This window comes from Equus przewalskii, chromosome 18 (assembly GCF_037783145.1).
Source record: "Equus przewalskii isolate Varuska chromosome 18, EquPr2, whole genome shotgun sequence".
Taxonomy (NCBI): Eukaryota; Metazoa; Chordata; class Mammalia; order Perissodactyla; family Equidae; genus Equus; species Equus przewalskii.
In genome coordinates this window covers 28,787,049-28,795,398 of record NC_091848.1, presented here as the reverse complement: position 1 = coordinate 28,795,398, position 8,350 = coordinate 28,787,049, and positions in this window count along the sequence as shown.

Here is an 8,350-nt window from a genome sequence, read left to right as displayed (position 1 = left end):
CCTGGCCTACTTAAACTATTCTGAAGTGACTTGCTATTAGGTTCATTCTGCTTAAGTTCTCATTGAAAAAAAAAATAGTGTTCTGGCAAAGAGCCTTTATTTCTCTGACTTTCTCATGAAGGAATCTAGGGAATAATTAAAACCAGTATTGGGGCTAGCCCCGTAGGCGAGTGGTTAAGTTCACACGCTCCGCTGCAGGCAGCCCAGTGTTTCGTTGGTTCGAATCCTGGGGGCGGACATGGCACTGCTCATCAAACCACGCTGAGGCAGTGTCCCACATGCCACAACTAGAAGGACCGACAACGAAGAATATACAACTATGTACCAGGGGGCTTTGGGGAGAAAAAGGAAAAAAACATAAAATCTTTAAAAAAAACAAAAAAAAAACCGGTCTTACCTGTAGCTGTTCCAGGAAATGCTGCAGGTTGCAAGGACCAATGGCATCTTTTGGCACATGCATGCTCAGGTATAGACACAGCAGCCTAAAATGGACGTGCACAGGCACTGATTTCCTGGTCACTATGGCAAAGCCAATTCTGTTTGCTAAATATTGGCAATGGCCAGGGAAATGAACGAGAACAGTCACCAAATCCAGAGTACTGTCTCTTGTCTTTGGTGATACCAAGCTGCAAACAATGTATCACTGACCTCAGAATATGAATGGTGGCCAAGAGAGACATTTTAACTAAAATTTGGCTTGGAACAAAAGGTCCTGGGCAATGAAAACAGGTAGAATAGTACGTAATTTCCAAGTTTATAAAATAGCAAAAGGGAAGTGTATTAGGGTTCTCAAGAGAAACAGAACCAATAGGAGAGACATATGTGTACGTATATGTATATATAGTTCAGTCCTGGTCTGAAGGTCTGACAACTAGGGGAGACAATGGTATAAGTTTTAGTCTGAGGGTAGGAGAAGACCCATGTCTCAGCTCAACTGGTTAAGCAGAGAAGGGGCAAATTCTCCCTTTTTCTGCCTTTTGTTCTATTCAGACCCTCAATGGATTAGATGATGCCAGCTCACATTGAACAGGGCAGTCTGCTTTACTGAGTCCACAGATCCCAATGCTAATCTTGTCTGGAAACACCTTCACAGACACACCCATATATAATGTCTAGCCAAATAGCTGGGCACCTGTGACCCAGTGAAGTTGACATATAAAATTAACCATCACAAGAAGCTTATGACTTCAGATGATAAAGACTTTTATTGTGGCACTAGCTTACTACAGCTTAATATTCTCTTTCTTAATATTCTATTCTGAATTCACATCTTCTTACTGAGTTGTCTTATGTTCCATCACACCACCAACTCAATATACCTAAAAGTGAACTCATCATGTTTCCTATGTTAATCAGGTTGCACCCAACAACAACAACAAAATCCAACCCAGACTGGCTTGAGACAAAAAGAGAAATAATGGACTTATGTAAATGGAAAGTCCAAGTAAGACATTAGAAGCAACTTGATTTATGGGCTAATATATTTAGACCTTGCCCTTTCTGTTTCTCAGTTCTATATTGGCTTCATTCTTCGGTAGACTAGATCTTTGTGGAAAAAATGATAGGCTACAGCTCCAGGCTTACATATCATTTCTGAGTAATGTTTGACCACAAAGTGACACTTTAAAAAAAAATCAAATAATATAAAACACAATGTGATAAAATTATAAATCAATATCAGAGATATCAAACTCCCCATGTGTTAGTAAACTAAAAAAGACACTTCAAAATAAACTATGGATCAAATAGTAATTTCATAATTATTAAAAATCAATGATATACTTCTGCTTCTGGCTAGGGTATAGAAAGTCAAAACTCCCTAACACATAGAGCAAACCGCATAAGCTACAAAATCAATTTTTTTTAAGTACACAATTTTGGTGAAGAAGATTGGCCCTGAGCTACCATCTGTTGCCAATCTTCCTCTTTTTTTTATTTTCTCCCCAAAGCCCCAGTACATACTTGTATATCCTAGTCGAAGGTCATTCTAGTTCCTTTATGTGGGATGCCACCACAGCATGACTTGATGAGCGGTGTGTAGATTCATGCCCAGGATCTGAACCAGTCAACCCCAGGCTGCCAAAGTGGAGCATACACATTTAACCACTTGGCCACAGGGCTGGCCGCCAAAATCAGTTTTTGAAATCTACCAGAAGCTTGAAGTATAAAAGTACCAAAATAAACTAAAATTCTTTCTAGTATAAAAGAGAACCACTCCTGTTTCCATGACTGGTAGAATGGCACGAGGTGGAAGATTCCTCTATAGATGAGGTAAGTACCCCCTTGGCTTTTTATGATTTATTTATATATATACTGTAAACCCAGCAACATATTATTATTTTTGCCTTAAACAGTTAATAGTCCTCTGAACAAATTTAAAGATCAACTGTATATATTAAAATAATAAAGATCTTTCATATTTTCTTGGATATTTACCTTTCTGTTACTTTTCACTCCTTCCTAAAGACCTGGGCTTCCATCTGATATAATTTCTTTTTGTCCTAAAGACTTCATTTTTATCATTTCTTATATTGCCAAAATAATGATAATATATTGTAGGTTTTATAGCACATAATTTGTCTGCCCAAAAGAAGTCACGAGATTAAGAGCAAATCAAGAACAGATGACCAAGACAGTGAACTTAAACACAACTGTATCAACAATTACATTAACTGTAAAGAGATTAAGCACTTCAACTAAAAAGCTGAGATTCTCAGATTGAATTTAAAATGTAAGATCCACTGTTTGCTATTTACATTATAAAGCTATAAATTTATCCCAAATGTAAAAATAAAGTTATTGCATTTCTAGTAAAAATCCCATAAGAATTTTTTTTTCATTAATTGTGATAAGTTGATCCTAAAAGTCATATAAAGCAATAAAAATCCTTGAAAAGCTAAGACAGCTTGGGATGAGAAGAAATACGAGCAACATACCTTATCTTTTTTCTAGCTTATTTAAAGCTACTAGAACCATGTGCTAATGTTGGCTAATTAATACAGTTTTGAGCAAAAACTACATAAGAAGTCCAGTAGATTGGGGATTAGGGACCTTTCCTTTGCTGAAAAAAGGGAACAGATTCAAGAGGAGAGTCATACAAGTCATCTCTCTTCCTTCTCCTTTTTCTACTGAACATTTAAGTGATATAGTGGCAATCATCTTGCAACCGTAAAATGGTAAGCATGAAGAAGAAAAGACAACCTCCTTAGGGTAATGCCACAGAAAGATGGCTGAGACTAATTCACTTGATTACATTAATGATCTGCAAAACCAAAGCTTGTAACTACTTAACTCCACACTTCTTATGTGAGAAAAATAAACCTCAATTATGTAATCACTGTTATCAAGAATTCTTTTGATTGCCATCACACCTATTTCTAGCTATTCTAATTTCTAAAAAGAGAACTGAAAATTAAACATCAGTAACTTTCAATTCTCCTACCACCGTAATGCAAAATTAACAATTGTGATAATGCAGAAGAGTGAGGCATAGAGGGCAAAGGGATTCTAACGCAGCATGAGTAGGTTTGCAAATTGTCACAACCCCTGTGGAGAACAACTTAACAACATTTGATAAAGTTTAGAGTCATGTATATCCTACAACACAGAAGGTAATCTTCAATTCTCTAGAGAAACAGGGTCATATTTATGCAAGGAGATATGCAAAAGGATGTTTATTGCAACAATTCTCTTAACACTGAATAATCGGAGACCTTCTATATATCCACCAAAGAAATGCTTAAATAAACTGTGGTATAATCCTACAGGATAATTGTATTCAACAGTTAAAATTAATGAACTAGATGTATATGTATCAGCATAAATTTTGGAAACATGATTTTGAATTACAAGAAAGTAATATACAGAAGGATACACAAGAAAGTTATTATTCCTGTAAATTCTGAAGGCACACTATCATTACATATTGTTTATGGACACAGATTGCATTGAATTGCTAATTATTCCCCCAAATTCATTCTCCCCTCTTCATAGTAAAAAGAGTTTTAGCTGGACATGGCCACCAACTAGACACTACATTTGTCTACTTCTACTATTTAGGACCCCAAAGATCTTTTATTTATGTTGGATTATCTATTGATATTTATCATATTTAAAATTAAAATTGAAGCATTAAAATGTATTTATTCACTTAAAAACATAATGTTTATACTAACATATTATTTTATGAAAAATAACTTTAAAAAATAAATTTAATGAAAGAATGGCAGTCTTACATTTTTGAAAATCTTTTTAACGTCTGGCTTTATTCAAGACAAGTAGTCTCGTATCTGTGTCTGCTTTCAATCAATAATAATGTCATTTTTGTTGACATACATGAAGAAAATTTGGCCTCACACAGATATGTGGTTGGAAAGAAGAGGTTCCAGCCACCTTGAAAGAATCCCAGGACCCCAAGAGCCTTCGGATTGTACTTTGAAAACTGCTACCTGAGGAGATGACGTAACCACAGAGCTGCACGGGTCAAAGTCACCTGCTGTCCTGCACCTTCCGCCTCCCTGAGAACTGCTACTTGTCAGAGAAGTAAGCTCCGGTCTCCTTTGAGCCACCGTGTTTTGGGGACTCTTGGTTAGGGAAGTTTAGTTAATACCCCATATAATACACAGATATATAAGCAAAGTATAAAATGTGATCTGGCAATATATACACCCACCACAAAATATGATTTGGAAAAGGTACAAAGGGCCTTTATATGTATCTGTAATATTTTATTGATTCTAAAAGTGTATTTCAAGAAAATATGGCAAAGAATCAACCTTTCTTAAATATGCATAGTCAATACTTGGTGATTATTAAGATATTTTCCATATAATGGAAAATTTTTATAGAAAAAATGAATATTTTGGGGAGAACCCAGTATAAAACAGCTGAATCTGTACTTACTGCGTTTGTCATTATGCTCTCAAAGGGCAGAGATGAAGGTCTCAAAATTTTTCTTTATAAACATGAGTTTATTGAGCTTTATTAATTACAATCATGCATTGCTTAATAATGAGGATATATTCTGGGAAATGTGTTGTTAGGCGATTTCATCATTGTGTGACCATCATAGAGTGCACTTACACAAACCTAGATGGTATAGCCTAATCCACACCTAGGCTATATGGTGCTAATCTTATGGGATCACTGTCCTATTTGTGGCCCGCTGTTGACAAAAAGTTGTTATGAGGTGCATGACTGTAACATAATTCTAAAATTACACAGGGATTACGAGAAAAATTAATTAAGACAATGAAAATGAAATATGCACGTGTAAATGAATGCATGGGAAGTCTTTTACATGCTATTATATTTACCTTAAGTTTCTTTAAGCTTATTTTCCTAGGGTGGCCTACTAGCTAGCATATACTTTCATGGTATCACTGATTCATTTGTATAGCAGTTTTAATCTAACGATTTCAAAGTAATTTACAACAAATAGTCATCATTTACATGTTATAGGCATTTACAATTGACAAATAATTGCTAACATTCATTATTTTCTATAATTTTAACAATAATCCTATTAATTAGGGCAAGAATCATGAATATAAGATGATGGGGAAACTGAGACCTAGAGGGGAAAGGCCCAAGGGAGACGCCAAAGGCCACATGGCAAGTTACTTTCTCCACGTAAATGTCAAATGAATTTTCCATATTAACCTTAATTCTCAAGCTCCTTATTTGAAATTTCCCACACTTTCCCTCACTTTCCATTAGCCAGAACAGGGTTGTCTGGCACTCCAAACCAATCTCTGGCAAAAGGGAAAGATACAAGCAAAATTAGCCTTAAACTAATCAAGGTCCATTCTCTGGGGTTGTTGGAGGTTGGGCACCGCCTTTCCTGCTACCAAAAATCAAAACAAAAGCAAACTCTGTTAACAAAAAAGAAATGTAAATGGCTGCTGGGTGGCAATGTAATAGTGTCTTCCACAACCACTGTTGTATTTTTACTTCATGTAAACCCTTCCTGTGTGCTAGATGATGTCAAGTAGAAAAAACAGTCCATGATGTAGATGCTGCCTTCTAAACACGTTAATGAGGAGAGGGAGGACATCCACATTTCCTCAATTGCTTGAATTTTGTTCCACTTTCTTTAGCTCCCTTGAACACACTTACCAGTTTATACTATATATATATATATACTAGTATGGCTAGAATTTTACATAAAAATGAGAGCCATTACACTCATTTAGCTCAGTTAAATTTCATCCTCTGATTGTAAATTTTTTGAGAGCAGGACTATTTTCTTCACCATTTTAGTCCTGGAGGCCTAGCCAGTGCCTTGTACGTAATATGTGCTTAAACCTGTCTTCTAAATTGCTAAATCTTATTTCATACCATTTCTGATCATCTATCAGATCCCCTTGCTTGTCTCCACTGAAACTCTCCCCTCTAGAAATTTTGTTTCTCTGTGAAGTGTCAAACTACTAACAAATACTTATCCACTGTTGATTTTGTGCCAAGCACTCTTCTAAGTATTTTATTTATAACTATATGTATACTCCCCCTAGTTAAATTATTCAGAATAATCACTCAGAAAGGCCCCAGTCACATCCAAGCTGGAAGTCATGAAGTCATTATATTCCATGCATCCTTAAACTTGGAGCTAGCAATCACACAGAGAGAAAAACAAAACAAAATAAAAAACCCTAGCAAAAAATCCTATATATATGTTGCTGGTAACAGGTAGTACAGAAGAGAGACAAATGTTATTGAGAAAGATACCCTTTGTGTCTCAATCCATAAGCCCTGGAACTCCCCGCTTTACCCAGGGGTTTTTGTCCAGAGAACTCAGTGGGTCAGGCAGAGTTAACCTCACACCAGATACAAGACACTCATGGCTGTGGAAAGTCCCCTGAAGTCACTGGAACATACACAGGAGTGTGTGTCTAAGGATATAAATATAAAATGCTTCACTCACGTCGGCCCCCAAATCTGACCTCATTTGTCAGTGCTACCTCGGCTGGGTCTGGAGGGCAAGCGAAGAAGAACATCTTAACCAGCTGATGCTTTGACAGATGCGGGAGAGGCACATGTGCTGGTGATGTGGAGGAAGCTGGCATGTTGTGCCTGCATCTTTCCTTTTGCTGCCTTCAGAGTCCTATTGGCAGATGAAGCCATACTGATACACATGGCCTCTTTCCCCAGGAATTTCCAAACACTTTCTGTCATTTTTTCCTCTAGCATAATTGTCCCTTGTGAAAATAGCATGATCTCAACTTTTTAAATGGAAACTAGAGAAGAAAAAGGAATTTACAATCTCTATCACCTAGCACAATCATTTCAGTACTTCAGAAAAAAAATTCCTTACAGTCTTTTCCCTGTGCTTTTAAGAATAGAATTGTAGTTTATCTCTAGCTTTTGTTTAATCCAGAGCAATTTTGAGATTAAAAGGGGAACTAAAATTAGTTATATAAGTTTTTGAAATCTTTATTTATTGACTTAAGTGTTAGATGATACTGTTGTACACAAAGATAGTACTGTTCAAAACCTATTTTCAAAAATAAAATTGACTCTGAAAAATTTAAGGAAGATTATCCATGTAGATTAAAACTGGAGAAACAGTTTTTATGTTAATTATCTGAACTCAACAACCTAACTGAATGGCCATCGTTTGCATATGTTCACAAACATTGCTAATTTTCTTGGTTGTATTTGTTTCTAATACCATGACACTAATGTTTTTTGAGGAAGGTATTTTTATCACTATGATGTTATTTTAATTTTTTGAGACAGTTGACTGAAATATTTCTTCAAATTTGCATTTTACAATTAATAAATTTGAAATTATTGACATTTTCAATTGAATCTTCTCTATAGACATATTTTTATTGAGAAAATAATACTCTCTTCATAGCAGTTGAAATATTTGATAAATTCAGTTCAAAGTCTGCAAAATGGAGCATATTTTCTATTCTAATATATTTTACGTAAAAATATGTAAATATTTCAGTTCAAATATCTTCAAAGATACTGAGTTTTGTCTCTTTTTAGACTACCTTTCTTCAATAAATATTCTTACCAGTCAAAACTCATTAAATAAGCTGTCTCTTTTTTTATTTATTTGAAAGCTTCACCAAACTTAGATACTACAAAATAAAAGGCCGTCTCTATTTTATTTCATTCTAAAACAGAATTGCAATGTATCCAATGCAAATAGGAGCTTAAAAATCTTTTTCCACAAGTTTACATAACCTGAAAGACAATTAAATAATTTCAAAATTAAACTTTTTACACAGTTTGAACTTTTATCATTTAATTTGTTTTGTTTCTCTCTTGCTTTTGTAGGCATGAATTTCAACACCTTCCTGTTTGTAAACTTTATTTCCAGTAATTATACTTATCTAAA